This window comes from Podarcis erhardii (assembly GCF_964252035.2).
Source record: "Podarcis erhardii genome assembly, chromosome: 9".
In the NCBI taxonomy this organism is placed as follows: Eukaryota; Metazoa; Chordata; class Lepidosauria; order Squamata; family Lacertidae; genus Podarcis; species Podarcis erhardii.
The window spans coordinates 4215003-4237454 of record NC_138512.1 but is presented as its reverse complement, the minus strand read 5'-3'; the positions used below and the strand labels follow the sequence as shown (position 1 = coordinate 4237454).

The following is a 22452-nucleotide window of genomic DNA, read 5'->3' as shown; positions in this document are numbered from 1 at the left end:
CATGGACTATTTTAAGAATCAGATGTCCCCTTAATTCCTTGTTGTCAGGTGCTCCTTTGTGTTCAGATCAGGCCTCAGCACAATAATGTAGCACTTGGGAAGGAAGATGCAGCCCAGAAGCCCAGCGCTGGAGGCCAACATAGAGAAGATCTGCACGGCCACCATGTACTTGCCCTTGGTGCTCAGGTAGGTGGGCACAAAAGACACCCAAACACTGCAGAAGACCAGCATGCTGAAGGTGATCAGCTTGGCTTCGTTGAAGGAGCCAGGCAGCTTCCTGGCTAGGAAAGCCACCGTGAAGCAGGTGGCAGCCAAGAAGCCCAGGTAGCCGAGGGCAACGTAGAACATGGCCACAGACCCTTCGTTGCATTGCAGGATGATCTCTTCCAACTGGGAGCGCATGTCGGGCTCTGGGAATGGGGGAGAAGAGCCCAGCCAGATGGTGCAGATGAGAACTTGCCCCCCAGAACAGGAGATGACAATGGAGTTGGCCAGACTCTGGCCCAGCCATCTCCTCAGCCTGTTCCCGGGCTTTGTGGCCAGGAAGGCCAGCACCACCGTGATGGTCTTTGCCAAGACAGAAGAAACAGCAACTGAGAAGATGATGCTGAAGGCCGTTTGTCGGAGAAGGCAGGTCTCTTTCCTTGGGCGCCCGATGAAGAGGAAGGAGGACCAAAAGGAAAGCAGGAGGGAGACGAGGAGGATGCAACAAAGAGGAAGGTGCAACAAAGAGGAACAGTTAGGAGTATTTGTGGGTATGTGATGCACTCATGGAATGAATTCAAACGGATCTCTGGAATGCAGCCTTTGAATCCCTCTTCAGGGTCCTTTCTGTCGGGAAATCAAGCCCATATCAGGAGAAACTGGCAACTCTCCAAGGCACCCGGCATGATTCCCTGTTGACCTCCCTGGCTGCATTCCCCAGCAGGCGCAGGCAAGGTCTCGATCGGCGATTCTTCTCAAACGTGAGAAGAACACCCCCCCTCTTTCCTGCCCCCTGGCAGGGGAAAGAGATAGACAGAAACGTATTTACATGCCTTTATTTCTGTCTTTGCAGCGTTACAAAAAACATGACTGCTGTCTTCAAACTATAGCTGTGTAGAGACAAAACACTTCCTGTACTTCCAGGACAGGAATAAACGGAAGAGCTCATATTACACTCTGAGCTAATTCCGGTGCTTCGCACTGTGAGTTGACTGTCCCTCTGTTTCCCACGGACAGTCCCAACATTCCCATCATGTTTACTTTTCAAGCTAGCACTTTGCAGCTGCATTGCATCCATATCGTAACAGTTTCTACCCCCCACTGACCATTGGGGTGACCAGAATATCTTTTTCTTCGTAATTCGTCAGGACAACTGAGGTTTGCGCCACAGAACTCTGTTTCCTCTTCTCCGTTTACCTGCTTCCCTGCTTAATAAATCTTCAAAGAAAATGGCAATGGAGTCTGAAATGTGATTTCCCAAATTTCAGGATTCTGATAATCTCTCAACCACTAATTAAGATAAATTTAATACGAGTCTCCCAAGATGGCGTCGTTAGAAGAAGCATTGATTTGAGCTCCGTGTTAGTTGTGCGGTTTTTATTAGTTTTTATTAGTTTTTACTAGTTTTATCAGCTTTTTTATTACCTTCATCAGCATTTTTATTATTTTTACAAAAAAAGGATCTCTGCAGCTGCTGGGAAACACTTCACTGGCAGGCAGGCTGAGTTAAGCCAAAGACATATTAAGAAAAACTGCGCTCGGAAAGCCCTATGGGAACTCCCGTTCGTGTGTCGCCGCTCTCTACTCTAATTGTTTTAAGTGATAAGGAAGATTAACAGCTGAAGGAAACCTGCTGTGAACTTCTACTGCAGCCGAGTTCGGAATCCAGACCAAGCTCGAAGCTGCATGACGAGAAACTCCCCTGTTCAAGGTGAGGCCTTTGTGAGTTTCCCTTTCATCTGAGAGTTTCCCTTTCATCTGAGACCGAACTGCGGTGGGCCCTGCGATAAGCTTTGAAGAAGAATCTTATATTAGTCTTAGTCCTGGTGGGAGTAGGACTTCTAAGGAATGGTCTGTGTTGCTTACTGGTAGTCTCCTTGTAGATCTAAATAGACCTAAATTGCCGGCCTGTGAGGGTGAGGGTGAAGACGCCGACTTTCATATGAACAGGCAGCGAAATATACCCCCATTGCAAGTGCTGGCTGGCTAGAAGGAAATATTTATCACCTGAGTTGACGTTGAAATACTATCCCCCCTCTTCTCGATATCTGAACCATGGGATATGGGAAACGTCTTAGAGATCCCGAGGAGATGGTCCCCGCTCCCTTTCCGAGATCAAAGCAAATAAGGGTCGAACCATGTCACTTTAAAGAAGGGAGTAATCTACTGGATTGTTCCTACATGGTAGAAACGCAGAACCGTTTCAACCCACTGATTGACTGCGCGTCAGCACTTAAAGACGAAGAGCGAATAATTCCACAAACAACAAGCGATGCGGCCAACAGTAAGAGTGTAGTCTCTCCTCAGAAGGAGGAACTGGTCCTTGGCATGGCCAATCATATGACATTTGAACAGTCCCATTTAATAATCAAAACCTTGCACTGTATATTCAAAAGACTAGATGATCTTTCGTCCCAGCTGCACAGCCTCCAACAAAAGCTAGTTACTACTTCCCCAGCGTCAGCCGGTGTTAAGTCCCTTGAAGAGAGGAAGGGGACGAGGAGTTTGTCCTTAAATAACAAGCGTACTGACAAATTTAAATACAACCTTAACCTTCAATTAGGTCATCAATCCTTGATCTTAACACCAAGGAAAGTGAGCCTAACTATACAAAATGGGGACCCAAGATGGAGAACTCTGGGGGGTGCCAAGGATCTCTTAAAGGTGCTTTTAAATATGGAGGCAACACAAATTGACCTCTGTGCAGTCCTCCCCCTTGTCCATCATCATAAATCTCAGAGAGTCCTGCTTGCGTTCCAATCCACAAAAATTCCCACTATCATACTACGCAAGAAAGCATTTTTGTTTTGCTGTGGGATAGTACCAACGAGAGCTTTTATAGACTCTACGCCTAAACCCCTACTGTTGGAGGCAATAACCAAAGAGGGCTCAAAATCTGCTAAACCCGATCCACCAGTGGTCACCGGAGGGGGTGTTCTACTCCAGGAGAAGAGCTATGTAGCCTCCTCTCCCCTAGCAAAGGACAATGACCATCCGGAAAGTGGCCTGACACCACCAGAAGAGATCGAACTCATTGCCTCCTTTGCAGATTTACCAGTGGTGGAACAAAAAGAAATTATTAAAAGACTGGAATCGCTTAAAACCCAACTTATTTCTTTATTTTAAACAATAATCAAAAATTATATAATGCTTTGTATCTTCCCTTTACACGTTCCCTCTCACTTATTTCTTCCCACCCCTTTTTATTTTCTGCCTTTCCTTTCAAAGTCTTCCCTTAATACCTTCCCCCCTCCCTTAAATCCCTCCTTTATAGGCTTATCACCTAAGAAAACAGTTCAACAATATAATACAGAATTATACATAAAAAGTAAATAGAACATTGCAGGACCATCAGCAAGCTGGGGGGGGGGGGGGAAGGAAACTCAGTTTCCTTCTCATTGTAGTTTCTTTGACCCCCAGAAGGTCTCGCTGTCTCTTTTCTCAGTTCTTTCTTTAGCTGTCCCTTCTTCTTGCTCGCTTGCTTTCCTCCTTTCCTTCCTCCTCCTTTGGGCGTGGGCAGCGTGGCGCTGTCGTTCTCTCGCACTTCTCGCAGACGCTGTCGTTCTCTCGCACTTCTCCTTCGCCGTCCACCCTTTGCCCGCTGTCTTCTCTGTTCCGCTCCATAATCTCAAAAGGTGACAGGCTCTAGGACTGGGGCTGGCCGTGTGGGACGCCGGCGTAAGATTAAGACCTGTGCAAGGACAACAAAAAGGAAATGTCCCTTAGGGACTCGCGCGCCTCCAGGTGCTACTTCCCCAGCCACCACTGGCGGAGGAAGGTGGGGTGCGGGGGGGGTATTGCCCCGAGTGTCATCCCTTGGGGGGAGGGCTGACAAAATCCCCCCGGGCGTAGGGCCACGAGAGTTTGGGTTTCTCGCCCCGCTTTCCTCCGCGTTCTGATCTTTCCTCTCCAGTTCAGCCCACAAGGATTAAGACCTGTGCAAGGACAACAAAAAGGAAATGTCCCTTAGGGACTCACGCGCCTCCAGGTGCTACTTCCCCAGCCACCACTGGCGGAGGAAGGTGGGGTGCGGGGGGGGGGGTATTGCCCCGAGTGTCATCCCTTGGGGGGGGGCTGACAAAATCCCCCCGGGCGGATCGGTGCAAGTCTCCCAACTCCTCCTCACCTTGGTTCGGGGTGGACACAGCTGCGATGCTGCCGCATCCAGCGCCTGAGCCGCGTGCAGAGTGGCCTCCGTTCTGCCTGCGCCCCGCTGCTGGCTCTTGTACTGGGTTGCCCCGGTGGCACTGGTGGTGCTGGCGGCGGCGCTCTTCTGAAGATCTTGTGAATCCGGGAGATGATGGAAGCCAGGCAACTGGGGGTCTTCGGGGGCCTCTCTTCCTCGCAGTCCTGTGAGAAAAGTAAACAATTCACCTCCAGATTCTGGGAAAATGCCACAATCTTTAATAAATCAATCAATCAATTGGTTGATTAATTAAACCCTGAAGCTCTCAGGGCGGCTTACAGGATAAAAATACAAAATAAAAACACAACATATGTATTAAAAACAAAAACGAAGTCATAAGCCAACCTCCCAATCCACAAGCATGTTGAAAAGGCCATGCATTGTTCAATTAGCCAAAGGCTGGTTCTAGAGCAGAACTTTCCATGTTGGTGACACACTTTGGAGACATGCCTCATTTCGCAACATAGGGATTCAGTTCAACTAGCCCTTTTCCAGCCCTGGGAGGAGCACAAAGGTTCTGCGACACACAGTTTGGAAAGCTCTGTTCTAGAGAAACGTCTTTGCTTGGTACCTAAAGATACATAATGAAGGTGCCAGATGAGCCTCCCTGGAGAGAGCATTCCCCAAGTGGGAGCCACCACAGAAAAGGCCCCTTCTTGTGTTGCTGCCCTCCAGACCGTTTGTGAAGGTGCCACACGAAGAAGGGCCTGTGTGGTGGCAGGCTGTCATAATCCCTCCTTTTCTGTTTGGGGGCGAGGCGTTATATGAAAGGGTTGTAGTCAGGAGGGAACACTCCTCTCCCAAGTTCTCATGTGGCCGGCCTTGGAGAGATCTGAACGAGACACAAAACCAAGAACAAGCGGATGGGGGGAAGGTATAGGAGGCAGGAAAACCCCAGAGAGAACCGGCTTTGCAAAGTGCCAACATGGTTTTATTATCGCCAAACCCACTTTGCAATTACTAACTTCATTTGGCAGGAGCCACCTGGAAACGCATTCAAAAGAGTTATCTTACAAAACAAATACCAAACGAAAAGCAACCCAGGAGAATTATCTCCACCCCCATCGTTCTGCCCGGACACTGAGATCCAGCGCTGAGGGCCTTCTGGCGGTTCCCCACTGCGATAAGCCAAGTTACACCCGCCCAGTGGAATGCCCTCCCGCCAGATGTCAAAGAAATAAACAACTATCTGACTTTTAGAAGACATCTGAAGACAGCCCTGTTCAGGGAAGCTTTTCATATGTCATGAATGAATGTTTCGTCTGACCTCAATTACGCTTGCCTCCAGGTGTTCTCCAGGTGGGGGGCACGCCAAATCAAGGTCCTCCCTGTCCTCTTTGTCCTCCCCGTCCTCCTCTGGGGGGCTCCCTGATTCTTCTTGTGGCTCTTCCTCCTTGATAGCCACTTCAGAGGCTGACTGCTGCTAGAGACAGGACCCCAGAGGTGGTGGTGGGGAGAGGGGAGAAAGAGAGCAGCCCAAAATGAGAGAGGAACCCACATTGAGTCGCTAGCCAGGGAAGCCCTACAGCCCTGGCGCCATGGGGGGGGGGCTGGTCCATCAGGACGAGTGGGGCAGCAAGCATACCCTTAGCAGCCCCCTGCCTGCCTGCCTGCCCCCTTGCTCCTGACCAGTCCAGAAGGTGGCCTGACCGGCCGGCCGGCTTCCTCCTCCTCCTCCTCCCCGGCCTCAGGGTTGCCCAGCTCAGCAGGGCTTCCCTCCTGCTCTGTCTGCTACGTACCTCATTGAGGGAGTCCCAAAGGGAATCCAGGGAGGACAGGGAGGAAACACTGGAAAAGGGTGACATACTTGGAACCTGCAAGGAAAGATGCAAAAAACGAGCAATTAAAAAACCAAACCAAACATTAAAACTCAAAGCACCCCTAACTGAAACAACAGTTTCATCCTGCGGCCACTTAGGCCACGGCCACTTACCCAGTCAGGACTGAGGAGATCCAGCCGTCTTGCGGTCTCCTCCTCGCCGTTTCCTTCATCCTCCTTTACATGGGAAATGTCCTCCTTGATGGCTGACTGCTGGCAGAGACCCAGTGGTGGTGGCAGGGAGAAAGGAGAAAGAGAGCAGCCCAAAATGAGACAGGAACCCACACTAAGTCGCTAGCCAGGGAAGCCCTACAGCCCTGGCGCCATGGGGGGCTGGTCCATCAGGACAAGTGGGGCAGCAAGCATACCCTTAGCAGCCCCCTGCCTGCCTGCCTGCCCCCTTGCTCCTGACCAGTCCAGAAGGTGGCCTGACCGGCTGGCCGGCTTCCTCCTCCTCCTCCTCCCCAGCCTCAGGGTTGCCCAGCTCAGCAGGGCTTCCCTCCTGCTCTGTCTGCTACGTACCTCATTGAGGGAGTCCCAAAGGGAATCCAGGGAGGACAGGGAGGAAACACTGGAAAAGGGTGACATACTTGGAACCTGCAAGGAAAGATGCAAAAAATGAGCAATTAAAAAACCAAACCAAACATTAAAACTCAAGGCACCCCTAACTGAAACAACAGTTTCATCCTGCGGTTGATATGCCCCCCTCCCCTTCTGCCTATCACCGCTTAGGCCACGGCCACCTACCCAGTCAGGACTGAGGAGATCCAGCCGTCTTGCGGACTCCTCCTCGCCTTTTCCTTCATCCTCCTTTTCATGGAAAATGTCCTCCTCGATGGCTGACTGCTGGCAGAGACCCAGTGGTGGTGGCAGGCAGAAAGGAGAAAGAGAGCAGCCCAAAATGTTTATTGCTTTTAAACATTACAAAGAAGAAGAAAAAGAAGAGAAGAAAAAAAAACCCAATACAATGCAATATATAAACAATACACAACACAACACTAACACAATAAACTAAACATAAGCAAACAAAAACATTTTAAAACACACTTCTTACCATACCAATATCTTAACTTTCATTCCCTTGTTTCATCGACCTCCTCACACCTCCCTTTTTGTATTCCACTTCTGTTAATTATTTCAGCAAATCCTTTCCATCTTCCTCTATTTCTGTCATATAATTGTCTTAACATATTTTAACCTTATTTTCCCTTTAATACTCTAATAATCTATCTATACTTAATTCCTTATAACATTTCTACTAAAGCCGTATAACTTCATTCCAACATTTTTCAAACACTCATTAATTTTACATTATTTCTATAAATAGTCTTTAAACTTTTTCCAATCTTCTTCCACCGTCTCTTCTCCCTGGTCTCGGATTCTGCCAGTCCATTCCGCCAATTCCATATAGTCCACCAACCTGGTGATCTTCTGTCCGATGCTCTTAACTCTTTTCCAAGTCCCTTCTGCGGGTCTTCTTCGTACTTATACAAGAACTTTACTTTGTCTTCTACTGATCTTATTTTTGTTTTCCTTCCTTTGAGGCTGAAGAGTAGGTCTTGGGGAAACTCCCACCTAAAGATAATTTTATTCCATCTCGACAGGGTAACCAAATCTCCATAGTTAAACCTAAGATCCAAAAGGTATTTCAGGACGTCTTTCAAAATTTCCACTCTTGACTGTTGTTCTTCTAAGTTCTTCTGGTAAAGTCTGAAAACCCTCACAATTTTAGTCTCTTCTTGGCCCAATTCCAGGTCCCAAAAATCAGCAGATTCCTGAGTAAGAAAGTCCATCAAAACTTCCCTCTCCAGTTCAGGCAGGGCTCTGATCCTCAAAGTCTGTTTTCCTTTAGATTCAATCATAACAGGCATCAACTTATGATCATCAAATTGCATGTATGAGGCTGGGACTCTTTCTCTCTCCAATTGTGTTACTTTAGGTTCAACGGCAACAGCTTTCTCCCTAGCCTTCTCCGCAGTTTGCCAAGTCAAAGTAGATTCCTGTGTCAATTTCTGGATAGTTTCTGTATTGGTATTCACCTTTTGTCCCAAAAAATCCACCTTCTTGTGAAGCTGTTCCAATGAATCCTTTATCTTACATAATACAGCCACTAAGGCCTCTTCTGTCGACATTCTTAACCGATTCAAGGTCATTCCCAAAGTCTCACAGCCTTATCTTGCAGCTGGAAATTCCCCCAGCTCAGCTCTTGTAATCGTTTCAAAGGCTTCTTCTAGAGGGAAACAGTTTCTATTTGTATCAATCCTTTTAAGCACAGTTCAAACAATAAAGTTAGTTTCAATTTTCAGTTACTTTTACTCCTTTTTAAGAGCAGACGGAGAGAATAGAAACAATGTATCTCTCTTATTTAGCTAGCTGTCAGCGAATGTTCTATTCACTGTCAACGACCAATCCAAAAACGTCAGTCTTACTAGCTGCCCGTTTCCAGGTTCGGAGCGGTGGTATTTTGACTTTCGTCACTCTCTCCTGCAGGCACACACAATCCAAAACTTCCCCCCTCTTCTCCTGCTTCCAAGGGGGGTTTGATGTTTTCTACCGATGGAAATTTAGTCCTGTACAATAGGCTTTCCAAGACTTTAGCTTACAGTCTCTTTGCTGTGATCTATTTACAAAAGGGGAAGGCGGACTTCCTGTTTGGAACCTCCCCGTTTCGGTGTCAAATTAAGACGTTTAAAAATCCAATTCTCCGCTCTACTCACGGGTAGTTGCTTTAACATCAAATTGTCCACAGGAAAACGTCAGCGCTCTCCGGCAACAGCTATGCAGCTTTGCTCCGTGGAAGAAGCAGTCAATTCGAAGCACCGTGACACTCACCCCACGTTGCTCCGGAACCCCGAAACCGGGTTTCCCCACGAGTGGGGGAGGCGCAAAAGGTGCCAGCCGAATCCCAGGTTCACAGGCTTCACCCGCCGGTGATTTTTAGTGGGTCTCCGCCTTCGCCATGGCGCCAGACCCAGATTTCCACGAGGCAAATGCCTCCCGATCAGAGGAATTCAGCCATTGCCGGAGGCGCCAACCCGGAAGTCCGAGAGCAGCCCAAAATGAGACAGGAACCCAGAAGGCAAACTCTCCTGCCCACATTGAGTAGCTAGCCAGGGAAGACCTACAGCCCTGGTGCCATGGGGGGCTGGTCCATCAGGACGAGTGGGGCAGCAAGCACAGCACATTAACTCTCAAGGCACCCATAATTGAAACAACAGAACAGCGGCATAGCCAGCCGCTCGGGTGCCCAGTTCAACGCGGGGGTCCTGCAGGTGGGGGGCGCTACCTGGAGCCTATCTGCTGCCTCCCCCTCAGCTGTAGGGCAGCTGAGGGAGAGGCAGAGGGCAGACGCAAGCCCCACGCTGGTGTTTCAGGCAGCGCCCAGCCTGCAGGGGCCCACGCCACCATGTCACTCCCAGGAGAGACGCTAGGATCAGGCACTCTACAGCCCCCCCCCCCCCGGTAAGTGCCAGCCCCCACGGTGTGGCGCCCAGTGCCAGCCGCGTTTTTTGACTCAACTAAAAGGTTTGGTGAGCCCAATTTTTATTTTTATTTTAAACTCGGCTTTTTGTCCTTTTGCCACCCCCCTCAGTGATGACACCTGGGGTGGCCCCCAACCCCCCACCCTCCTTTCTCTGCAACTGCAACAGAATAAAAGGACTCCAAACTCCCTTAGCAGTTTCCTGCTGGTCCCCTCACCATTTTCCCAGGCGTCAATCTTCTCACTTTGCAGTTGCAGATAAGGCACCCAAAGGCTGCTGATCAAGGCAGGGGTTGGCTTCAACTGCCAAGTGAGGTTGGGATTCTGAGCCGATGTCACAGCCAGGTTCCGATCAGTCCATTTCCTCCAAGGGGGGGGGACCTGCTTCCCCTGAGGGTGACCGCTGAACACACCACCCAAGAGAAAAAGAAGGAGAAAAGGAGAGAAATCTTTTAATTCTGTAGCAAGAAAGAATGAGTGCCAGGAGTTTTCTTTTCCCTGCACTCCTCCATTGCAACACCTATTATTATTATTATTATTATTATTATTATTATTATTATTATTCTAGATTTAATGAACACTCATATCAGAGTACATTGTAAATTGATAGCCATAGTCTTTATATACTAACATTTTATGTTCTTCCACATCCATTTAATGCTCCTAAACCCTTCTTTTAGATTCTGTTAGCTTCTTTTAGACTTTTATATATACTTTGTGTTTAATACTTTTTAGCTGTCCAAAACGTTTTACAGACTGTAAATGATTGTACCTCACCCTACTGATGCTGGTCTACTAAGGTAATAAAGATCTGATTGATTGAAATGAAATATCCTAGTAATGCAGTGATCGCACACTAATGTAATGTATTCCTCTCCCCCCAAATTCATACTTCATTACTCATTAATATTAGTAATAATAATGAAATAAGTCCGGCCAGAGGCTCCTCCCAGCTTTGCCTGGACCCTCCCAGTGGGCGTGACCACTCCCCACTAAGCCCCGCCCACCTCTTGCCTTCCCCAGCTCCACTCTCCCCGCCTCCTTTCACAATGGCTCGCCCGGATTGGCGTAGGCGGCCTGCCACTCTCGCGAGCACAGGAGCCTCCCCTCCCCTCCCTTCCCGCTTGCCTCGCCCGCCCCGCCCTTCGCCCTTGCCCCGCGCTGATTGGCCAAGACGGGGGGCCTGTAAGGGGCGTGGCCTGGCGGAGGGAGGCGGAGCGAGGGCGCCAGAAGCAGCTGGAGGAAGGAGGCAGCTGAAGGGGGGGGCTGAGTCCTCAGCGTGGTCGGCAGCGGGAGGCGCATGGGGGAAATGGGGGGGGGAGTAACAGAGTTGGACCCCCCTTTTAAAGACAAACAGAACCCCTCCAGCACCAGAATTCAAAAGCATCCATTCTTCTGGATGGTCCAGCTCTCACTTCCATCCATCACTCCTGGGAAAACCACGGCTTTAACTATATGGACCCTTGTTGGCAAGGTGATGTCTCTGCTTTTAAAGATGCTGTCCAGGTTTGTCATTGCTTTTCTCCCAAGAAGCAGGCGTCTCTAAATTTCGTGGCTGCTGTCACCATCTGCAGTGATCATGGAGCCCAAGCAAGTGAAATCTCTCCCTGCCTCCATTTCTTCCCCTTCTATTTGCCAGGAGGTGAGGGGACCAGTGGCCAGGATCTTCGTTTTTTGGATGTTGAGCTTCAGACCAATAGCTTAGGGGACTTAAAGTCTGTGGCTCTGACCCCTCCCCATTTTAACGGCCCCTTCCAGCTGAGGGGAGGGGGCGGCTTGCTTCCTGGCCTCCCCTCCCCTCTGGGTTGAATTTGGGGCTGATGCCCTTGCTGATCCATGGGGGGGGGGGCTTATAAATGTGACTCTCCCCCCATTCTGAAATCAGGGAGGTTGTAACCGGAGGAAAGAACAGAGGACTGACTTCGCCGGTGGCGCCCTGAATTTTGATCCTGTGTTTTGTTCGCCGACTCTTTGTTGTTGTTTTTTAAAGATATTTATTGGAGTTTCAAAAAGGTTACAAAATAAGGAAAAAAGAGAAAAAAGAGAAAAAATACAAAGTACAAACAATTAAAAACAAATCAATCTTTTCATGTCTTGTCTTTCATTTGCTTGTTTCCTTGACCTCCTCACACCTCCCTTTTTTGTATTCCAATTCAGTTAGTTAATCCAGCAAATCCTTTCCTTCCTTATTTTTATCTTCATCCTTTACCTTAATGTATTATAGCTTTGTATTCTCACCTAGTAACAATCCATTTTTACATATTCCTTTATAACATTACTGCTAAAAGCACTTAACTTCATTCCGACATCATTCTAACATTCATTAATTTGGCAGTATTTATGTAAGTAGTCTTTAAATTTCTTCCAATCTTCTTCCCCCGACTCTTCTCCCTGGTCTCGGATTCTTTCGCCGACTCTTTGCACGTGTTGCAGACCTGCACGTCTGTAGCTCAACCCCGTGCAGCGCAGCGTACAGCGATCCCCTTCGTTTCCTCCTTTCCCCCATTCATCAAGGGCTTGACCAATCCCCAAGCGCCCTTCCTGACAGAGCCCTCTTTCCTTTGCCAATCCGAAGCGCGGGATCAGGAGAGGTTGCGAAACATCGCCCTCTAGCGACGACTGCGCTGGTACTGCAGCTGCCCAAGCAGGGAAGGGCGAAGAAGCCATGGACACCCACGGGCTGCATTGGAGCGACCCTCCATTGAGGAGGAATCTGGAGAAAGAAATCAGCAGAAATCCTTCCCGGGACGGGTTGGCATCCTGCCAAGGCTGCTTCTTCAGGGGGAAGGTGGCCATCCGAGGAGGGGCTTGGGGCTGAGCCTGGCATTGCCCTCATCTCTGAAGCTTATGCTCACGTCCCCACCTGCCCTATGGCATAAGGGTCAAGCCCTCCAGCCGGACACCAACCCATCCCGGAAACCATGTCCTCCCGGTCTCCGTGTATTGGAAAGAGAAAGGTCTGGAGGGTCAGAGATGCCTTACATTTGGGATGGACACGGCATCCGTTTTCACCCCAGTACCACACCTGTTCTATGACATGTTCACGACATGTGTGTGATGCTTCCCACAAGGTGTGGGGGGTAACCTGGAGAAACTTGTTCAAAGGAGGAGCCCCCCTTGTTCGGGGCTTCTCTCTGCATCTTCTATGCTGGATTCGCGAGTCATTGTTATCGGAAAGTTTTTCCTGATGTTGGTTTGGAATCTCCTTTCTTGTAACTTTACAATAATGTTCTGACTTTATATACATACAGTGGTACCTCGGGTTACAGACGCTTCAGGTTACAGACTCCCCTAACCCAGAAATAGTACCTCGGGTTAAGAACTTTGCTTCAGGATGAGAACAGAAATCACGTGGCAGCGGCGAGGCGGCAGCAGGAGGCCCCATTAGCTAAAATGGTACCTCAGGTTAAGAACAATTTCAGGTTAAGAACAGAATTTGTATCTATAAACCAATAGCAAGAGATTCAGATGACGTTAAAGAATGAGTTTATCAATCAGGTACCAATCAGAACAAAGTGAATGGTCAGAAATAACATCTCAACTGCGAAAAGAAGAATGGTTGGTGTAAACCCGAAACCAAGTTAATAATTGCATTTCAATGGGTCTGCTTTAGGTTTCATTGCAATCAAGGCGATGAGATGATAATAATAATAATAATAATAATAATAATAATAATAATAATATTGCTTTCCCTGGCCACTCTGGGCGGCTCCCAACAGAATATTAAAAGCACTATCCAAATCACAGCCACAACATGCATTTCAAGCATTTTGGGAGCTCTAAATTGCAGGTCAAACAACTGGCGGGTGGCCAAGGCCATTTTGGCCTCTGTTGTCCAGGGCGCCGGAGCCGCGGGACGTCGGGAAAAGGGGGAAGCCCTTCTAGGTGCCTCCAAGGGAATGAGGAAAAGGACGAGGTCTCTGGGAGGCTTCCTGGGTTATGTGGGTTTATTAGTATAATAATTGGTTATTCTTAGTGTTAAGTTGTGGGTTGACATAGCAGACGACACAGCGATTTCTCCAAGTAGCTCTTTATTTCGTAAGCTGGAATAGAACTGACTGCAAACAGCTCAGCCGGCCTGCTTTTATAGGCAGCCGGCTGTCAACATTGTAGCAACAACAGCCCAGAGTTCCCGCCTATAATAACTGATGCGGACCTGAGTGAAAACTATCGACAGACCTGAGTGAAAACTATATACAGTATCCCCCTGCTGGCCCAGGGTGAAACTTCACTACATAACACCCCTCCCCACCGAGATAAGGCGTTAGTTACAATCGTAATGGTTTCCTTATATACAGCACTACGCGTAATGGTTCAATTAGGCACAAAAGCATATCGGTTACATTTCCCATACTTAGACCAACAGTGATACCTGTCCAACAACATAGTCCTTTAAATAAGTTGGGCGCTTGGAAACTCTGCCAGACCGCCGGGGACTGGTAGCCAAGTCCGGAGGGCCACACAGTTCTTGCTGAGGCTGTGGTGCGACCCTAGATGGCGTTGGAACCAACTCCCCTGGATCCGCTGCTGTGGGTGGAGCCTCCGCAAGTGGAGTGGTCTGAGTCTGTGGTAAGTCTGGCAGACCCTCTGAAGCGGCTCGGTTCGGCTCCACGCTGGCAGTTTGCAAGGGAGGTGTAGGTGGGGCCTCGCCATCTGTACGTGTCTCTTCTGGAGCCGCAGGCGCAGTTGGGGGCACCTCGGTAGTGTCCAAGTCCCCAACCCTGCGCCTAAGCTGGTCTATGTGCCGTTGCCACAAGCGTCCGTCTTCGAGTGCCACCTGGTACGAGCGAGGTCCAGTGACTCCCACTACTGTGGCTGGCACCCAAGGAATGTCCCCCACATAGTTCCGGGCAAAGACTTGGTTTCCTGGGACAAATGACCGTGGCGCGTTGGCACAGCCTGGGGGTTCAGCCACGGCAAAGTCCGGGTGTAGCCGGTCGAGTGGTGACCTGAGGCGGCGGCCCATAAGCAGTTCAGCAGGACTCCGCCCTGTGGCCGCATGAGGGGTGATGTGTTGCACGAACAAGTATTCGGCGACCTGCTCATGCCAGTCTCCCCGGTCCAGGCGCGCCAGTGCCTCTTTTGCCGAGTGCACCATTCTTTCCGCTTGCCCGTTGCTGGATGGATGAAAGGGTGCCGTTAGGGCATGGCGGATGCCCAGTCCCAAAAGGTACCGCTCAAACGTGCCTGACGTGAACTGCGGTCCGTTGTCAGAGACAAGGACATCAGGACACCCATGCGTTGCAAACAGGCCTCGCAGCACCCGGATGACAGCTTCGGTAGTGGTGGAGGGCATCAGGGCGACCTCCAGCCATTTGGAATAGGCATCCACCACTACCATAAAGGTCCGGCCGTGAAAGGGGCCAGCCAGATCGATGTGTACCCTCGACCAGGGTGTCTTTGGCGTCTCCCAGGTGTGTCCCTTAGCTGCCGGTGGTGCAGGCCTCGACTCTTGGCACGCTTGACAGGCGGACACCCAGGCAGTGATGGCATCGTCCATATTAGGCCACCAGACGTAACACCGAGCCAACGCCTTCATTTTGACAATTCCCGGGTGGCCAACGTGCAGAGCCTTCAGGACGCGCTGACGGAGTCCCTGGGGAATCACGACGCGGTCTCCCCACAGCAGACAGCCGCGATGAGCTGAGAGTTCATGTTGTCTGGTTGCGAAGGGCTGGAACTCTGATGCAAAAGGCCCTTGTGGCCACCCCCTCCACACCCAGTTGAGCACCCGGCTGATGGTGCGATCCTGGGCAGACGTGGAGGCCACAGTGGCAGCCGATACAGGCGCTGCCGGAAGATCCTCAATCAGAAGGAGCGATGAAGCTGGAGCCGGGTCTTCCACAAATGCTGGAAGAGGGCAACGGCTGAGGGCGTCGGCATGGCCCATCGATTTCCCCGGGCGATGGATGAGCCGGTAGTGGTAGGCAGCCAGGAAAACAGTCCATCGCAGCATGCGTGGCGAGAGGACCGGTGGAGTTGGACGATCACCGGCGAGGAGGCCCAGGAGTGGCTTGTGGTCAGTGATGAGGTCAAAAGTCCTGCCATAGAGGTATTCATGGAACCTCTTCACTCCAGCCACAAGTGCCAGTGCCTCCTTGTCGAGCTGGCTGTAATTCCGTTCCGTCGGAGATAGCGTCCTGGAAAAGTAGGCGAGCGGTGCTTCTCTTCCGTCTGGAAAACGGTGACTAAGGACAGCACCGATGCCAAAAGGTGAGGCGTCGCAGGCAAGGACCAGCGGCCTGGATTCACTGTACTGTACCAGCACACTGTCTGATGAAAGGAGAGCCTTGACCGCGTTGAAGGCCGCCGTCTCCCGATGACCCCAGGCCCAAGGCGTCTTAGTGCTAAGGAGTCGGTGAAGAGGCTCAGCCACTGTGGCTTTGTGGGGCAGGAACATGTTGTAAAAGTTCAGCAGCCCCAGGAACGCCTGCAACTCCGTCTTGTTCTTTGGGATGGGGGCCTGCTGGATAGCGTGGATCTTGGATTTGGTCGGGTGAAGGCCGGAGGCATCGATAAGATAGCCCAGGAACTCTACCTGTGGAACGGCGATCTGGCACTTCTCCCTCTTTACCTTGAGCCCGGCCTCTTGGAACCTGGTCAGCACGGCACGGAGGCGCTCGAACAGCTGCTGGTGTGAGTCTGCAGACACCAAGACATCATCAAAATATGGTACCACGCCCGGAAGCCCTTGCAGGAGACGCTCCATAAGGCTTTGGAAGATGCCAGGAGCCACACTCACCCCGAACTGCAACCGGCGGCAACGGAATGCCCCCCGGTGGGTGACGATCGTCTGGGCTTCAGCAGTGGCATCATCGACGGGCAGTTGTTGATAGGCTTGGGCAAGGTCCAGCTTAGCGAAGACCTTACCCTCACCCAGGGAATGCAGCAGGTGTTGGACAACAGGAACCGGATAAGCGTGCTGCTGAAGTGCCTTGTTGATCGTGCACTTGTAGTCAGCGCAGATTCTCACCGACCCATCTGGCTTGACAGGCGTGACGACGGGGGTTTCCCACTTGGCGTGGTCAACCGGCTCCAAAACTCCTTGGGCGATCAGTTTGTCCAGTTGTTCGTCCACCTTAGCCTTGAGAGCAAAGGGAACCCGGCGTGGCTTTAGCTTGATGGGGGCGACTTGTGGATCAAGGCTAAAGGAGATGGGCGTACCTGTATATTGCCCCAAGGTGCAAAGTTTATTAGCAGGCCAGGAGGAAGGTTGCGCAGGGCAGCCTGGGAAGGGCGAGGGAAAGGCTGTGAGGAAAAGCCTTCTCTCTTTTTCCATCGCTCTGCCCCTCCATCAAGTTTAAATGGAAGAATCCAAATACGCCTAGAGAAAAATAAAATGATAGGAAACAGGATCCTTGTTTGTGAGAAGAAGGGGCAGCAAAGCATGCTGGGAAGAAGGACCTGAGGGAAATGAAACCTAATAAGGGATAATTTACCAATAAAGCTAATAAGTGAAACCTAACCAAAGACAATTTGGGATTAATTTATTTAGTTATACATTGGAAAATGAGTAAATTTCAATTATAGGACACAGGATCTTTGTTTGTGAGAAGATGGGGCTGCAAAGCATGCTGGGAAGAAGGACGAGAGAGAAATGAAATCAAACCTAATAGAGGTTAATTTATCCATGAAGCTAATAAGCGAAGCCACACATAAGACTCCTTGAGATTGAATTATTTGGTTATACACTGGAAAAACGAGTAAATTTCAAATTACTTCATGCTGGGATTCAACCATTGGCCTAATGGAGCTGGCAGTGCATGCTGGGAAGTCTGCCGGCGGAGGCTGGCGGGAGTTGCAGGGCCTTTTGAAGGTGGCCCCTTCCCCTCCGAGGGCCACATGACCCTCCTCGTCCGCCAGGGACACCAGCGCCTGCAGCCCGTCCAGCTGGCCAGAGTCACCCAAGGGCCGGAGAGGCTGGCAGGGACGGGGCCCCCAGGTGAGCCCGGGACAGAGAGAGAGGGGCCCCTGGGGGGATCTGCACTCTGCACGCCCTCAGAGGCCGGAGAGGCTGGCAGGGACGGGGCCCCCAGGTCAGTCTGGGAAAGAGAGGGGCCCCTGGGGGATTTGCACTCTGCAAGCCCTCAGAGGCCGGAGAGGCTGGCAGGGACGGGGCCCCCAGGTGAGCCCGGGAGAGAGAGGGGCCTCTGGGGGGTGGATCCTGCACTCTGCACACCCTCAGAGGCCGGAGAGGCTGGCAGGGACGGGGCCCCAGGTGAGCCCGGGAGAGAGAGAGAGGGGCCCCTGGGGGATCTGCACTCTGCACGCCCTCAGAGGCCGGAGAGGCTGGCAGGGACGGGGCCCCAGGTGAGCCCGGGAGAGAGAGAGAGGGGCCCCTGGGGGGATCTGCACTCTGCACGCCCTCAGAGGCCGGAGAGGCTGGCAGGGACAGGGCCCCCAGGTGAGCCAGGGGTGAGAGGGGCCCCTGGGGGGATCTGCACTCTGCACGCCCTCAGAGGCCAGAGAGGCTGGCAGGGACGGGGCCCCCAGGTGAGCCCGGGAGAGAGAGAGAGGGGCCTCTGGGGGGATCTGCACTCTGCACACCCTCAGAGGCCAGAGAGGCTGGCAGGCACGGGGCCCCCAGGTGAGCCCGGGAGAGAGAGAGAGGGGCCCCTGGGGGGATCTGCACTCTGCACACCCTCAGAGGCCGGAGAGGCTGGCGGGGACGGGGCCCCCAGGTGAGCCTGGGAGAGAGAGGGGCCCCTGGGGGTGGATCCTGCACTCTGCACGCCCTCAGAGGCCGGAGAGGCTGGCAGGGACGGGGCCCCAGGTGAGCCCGGGGGATAGAGGGGCCCGTGGGGGGATCTGCACTCTGCACACCCTCAGAGGCCGGAGAGGCTGGCAGGGACGGGGCCCCAGGTGAGCCCGGGAGAGAGAGAGAGGGGCCCCTGGGGGGATTTGCACGCCCTCAGAGGCCGGAGAGGCAGGCAGGGACGGGGCCCCCAGGTGAGCCCGGGAGAGAGAGGGGCCCCTGGGGGGATCTGCACTCTGCACACCCTCAGAGGCTGGAGAGGCTGGCAGGGACGGGGCCCCCAGGTGAGCCCGGGAGAGAGAGGGGCCCCTGGGGGGATCTGCACTCTGCACACCCTCAGAGGCCGGAGAGGCTGGCAGGGACGGGGCCCCCAGGTGAGCCCGGGAGAGAGCGGGGCCCCTGGGGGGTGGATCCTGCACTCTGCACGCCCTCAGAGGCCAGAGAAGCTGGCAGGGACGGGGCCCACAGGTGAGCCCGGGAGAGAGAGAGAGGGGCCCCTGGGGGGCGGATCCCACACTCTGCACGCCCTCAGAGGCCAGAGAGGCTGGCAGGGACGGGGCCCCCAGGTGAGCCCGGGAGAGAGAGGGGCCCCTGGGGGATTTGCACTCTGCACACCCTCAGAGGCCGGAGCGGCTGGCAGGGACGGGGCCCCCAGGTGAGCCCGGGAGAGAGAGGGGCCCCTGGGGGATTTGCACTCTGCACGCCCTCAGAGGCCGGAGAGGCTGGCAGGGACGGGGCCCCCAGGTGAGCCCGGGAGAGAGAGAGAGGGGCCCCTGGGGGGTGGATCCTGCACTCTGCACGCCCTCAGAGGCCAGAGAGGCTGGCAGGGACGGGGCCCCCAGGTGAGCCCGGGAGAGAGAGGGGCCCCTGGGGGGATCTGCACTCTGCACACCCTCAGAGGCCGGAGAGGCTGGCAGGGACGGGGGCCCCAGGTGAGCCCGGGAGAGAGAGGGGCCCCTGGGGGATTTGCACTCTGGACGCCCTCAGAGGCCGGAGAGGCTGGCAGGGACGGGGCCCCCAGGTCAGTCTGGGAAAGACAGGGGCCCCTGGGGGGTGGATCCTGCACTCTGCACACCCTCAGAGGCCGGAGAGGCAGGCAGGGATGGGGCCCCCAGGTGAGCCCGGGAGAGAGAGGGGCCCCTGGGGGGATCTGCACTCTGCACGCCCTCAGAGGCCGGAGAGGCTGGCAGGGACGGGGCCCCCAGGTGAGCCCGGGAGAGAGAGAGAGGGGCCCCTGGGGGGATTTGCACTCTGCACGCCCTCAGAGGCCGGAGAGGCTGGCAGGGACGGGGCCCCCAGGTGAGCCCGGGAGAGAGAGGGGCCCCTGGGGGATTTGCACTCTGCACGCCCTCAGAGGCCGGAGAGGCTGGCAGGGACGGGGCCCCCAGGTGAGCCCGGGAGAGAGAGGGGCCCCTGGGGGATTTGCACTCTGCACGCCCTCAGAGGCCGGAGAGGCTGGCAGGGACGGGGCCCCCATGTGAGCCCGGGAGAGAGAGGGGCCCCTGGGGGATTTGCACTCTGAACGCCCTCAGAGGCCGGAGAGGCTGGCAGGGACGGGGCCCCCAGGTGAGCCCGGGAGAGAGAGGGGCCCCTGGGGGATTTGCACTTTGCACGCCCTCAGAGGCCGGAGAGGCTGGCAGGGACGGGGCCCCCAGGTGAGCCCGGGAGAGAGAGGGGTCCCTGGGGGGATCTGCACTCTGCACACCCTCAGAGGCCGGAGAGGCTGGCAGGGACGGGGCCCCCAGGTGAGCCCGGGAGAGAGAGGGGCCCCTGGGGGATCTGCATTCTGCACGCCCTCAGAGGCCGGAGAGGCTGGCGGGGGGGGGCAGTTGAGCCTGGGAGAGAGAGGGGCCCCTGGGGGGTGGATCCTGCACTCTGCACGCCCTCAGAGGCCGGAGAGGCTGGCAGGGAAGGGGCCCCAGGTGAGCCCGGGAGATAGAGGGGCCCCTGGGGGGATCTGCACTCTGCACACCCTCAGAGGCCGGAGAGGCTGGCAGGGACGGGGCCCCAGGTGAGCCCGGGAGAGAGAGGGGCCCCTGGGGGGATCTGCACTCTGCACACCCTCAGAGGCTGGAGAGGCTGGCAGGGACGGGGCCCCCAGTTGAGCCCGGGAGAGAGAGGGGCCCCTGGGGGGATCTGCACTCTGCACACCCTCAGAGGCCGGAGAGGCTGGCAGGGACGGGGCCCCCAGGTGAGCCCGGGAGAGAGAGGGGCCCCTGGGGGGTGGATCCTGCACTCTGCACGCCCTCAGAGGCCAGAGAAGCTGGCAGGGACGGGGCCCCCAGGTGAGCCCGGGAGAGAGAGAGAGGGGCCCCTGGGGGGTGGATCCCACACTCTGCACGCCCTCAGAGGCCAGAGAGGCTGGCAGGGACGGGGCCCCCAGGTGAGCCCGGGAGAGAGAGGGGCCCCTGGGGGATTTGCACTCTGCACACCCTCAGAGGCCGGAGCGGCTGGCAGGGACGGGGCCCCCAGGTGAGCCCGGGAGAGCGAGGGGTCCCTGGGGGGTGGATCCTGCACTCTGCACGCCCTCAGAGGCCAGAGAGGCTGGCAGGGACGGGGCCCCCAGGTGAGCCCGGGAGAGAGAGAGAGGGGCCCCTGGGGGGTGGATCCTGCACTCTGCACGCCCTCAGAGGCCAGAGAGGCTGGCAGGGACGGGGCCCCCAGGTGAGCCCAGGAGAGAGAGGGGCCCTTGGGGGGATCTGCACTCTGCACGCCCTCAGAAGCCAGAGAGGCTGGCAGGGACGGGGCCCCCAGGTGAGCCCGGGAGAGAGAGGGGCCCCTGGGGGATCTGCATTCTGCACGCCCTCAGAGGCCGGAGAGGCTGGCAGGGACGGGGCCCCAGGTGAGCCCGGGAGAGAGAGAGAGGGGCCCCTGGGGGGATCTGCACTCTGCACGCCCTCAGAGGCCGGAGAGGCTGGCAGGGACGGGGCCCCCAGGTGAGCCAGGGGTGAGAGGGGCCCCTGGGGGGATCTGCACTCTGCACGCCCTTAGAGGCCAGAGAGGCTGGCAGGGACGGGGCCCCCAGGTGAGCCCGGGAGAGAGAGAGAGGGGCCTCTGGGGGGATCTGCACTCTGCACACCCTCAGAGGCCAGAGAGGCTGGCAGGCACGGGGCCCCCAGGTGAGCCCGGGAGAGAGAGAGAGGGGCCCCTGGGGGGATCTGCACTCTGCACACCCTCAGAGGCCGGAGAGGCTGGCAGGGACGGGGCCCCCAGGTGAGCCCGGGAGAGAGAGGGGCCCCTGGGGGAGCTGCATTCTGCACGCCCTCAGAGGCCGGAGAGGCTGGCAGGGACGGGGCCCCCAGGTGAGCCCGGGAGAGAGAGGGGCCCTGGGGGATTTGCACTCTGCACGCCCTCAGAGGCCGGAGAGGCTGGCAGGGACGGGGCCCCCAGGTGAGCCCGGGAGAGAGAGGGGCCCCTGGGGGATTTGCACTCTGCACGCCCTCAGAGGCCGGAGAGGCTGGCAGGGACGGGGCCCCCAGGTGAGCCCGGGAGAGAGAGGGGCCCCTGGGGGATCTGCACTCTGCACACCCTCAGAGGCCGGAGAGGCTGGCGGGGACGGGGCCCCCAGGTGAGCCTGGGAGAGAGAGGGGCCCCTGGGGGTGGATCCTGCACTCTGCACGCCCTCAGAGGCCGGAGAGGCTGGCAGGGACGGGGCCCCAGGTGAGCCCGGGAGATAGAGGGGCCCGTGGGGGGATCTGCACTCTGCACACCCTCAGAGGCCGGAGAGGCTGGCAGGCACGGGGCCCCAGGTGAGCCCGGGAGAGAGAGAGAGGGGCCCCTGGGGGGATTTGCACGCCCTCAGAGGCCGGAGAGGCAGGCAGGGACGGGGCCCCCAGGTGAGCCCGGGAGAGAGAGGGGCCCTGGGGGGATCTGCACTCTGCACACCCTCAGAGGCCGGAGAGGCTGGCAGGGACGGGGCCCCCAGGTGAGCCCGGGAGAGAGCGGGGCCCCTGGGGGGTGGATCCTGCACTCTGCACGCCCTCAGAGGCCAGAGAAGCTGTCAGGGA

The 22452-nt window shown here is 55.0% G+C and overlaps 1 protein-coding gene across 1 annotated transcript in view; it reads right to left on the bottom strand.

Moving 5' to 3' along the window:
* LOC309349962 (uncharacterized protein) overlaps positions 1 to 16838 on the bottom strand; it is a 236711-nt gene extending 219873 nt beyond the window's left edge. The window contains exon 1 of the mRNA XM_088845567.1: positions 16456 to 16838. The gene's annotated coding sequence lies outside the window, so the exon portion shown is untranslated. The remainder of the gene's footprint in view (positions 1 to 16455) is intronic.
* Positions 16839 to 22452: the final 5614 nt, after the last annotated feature.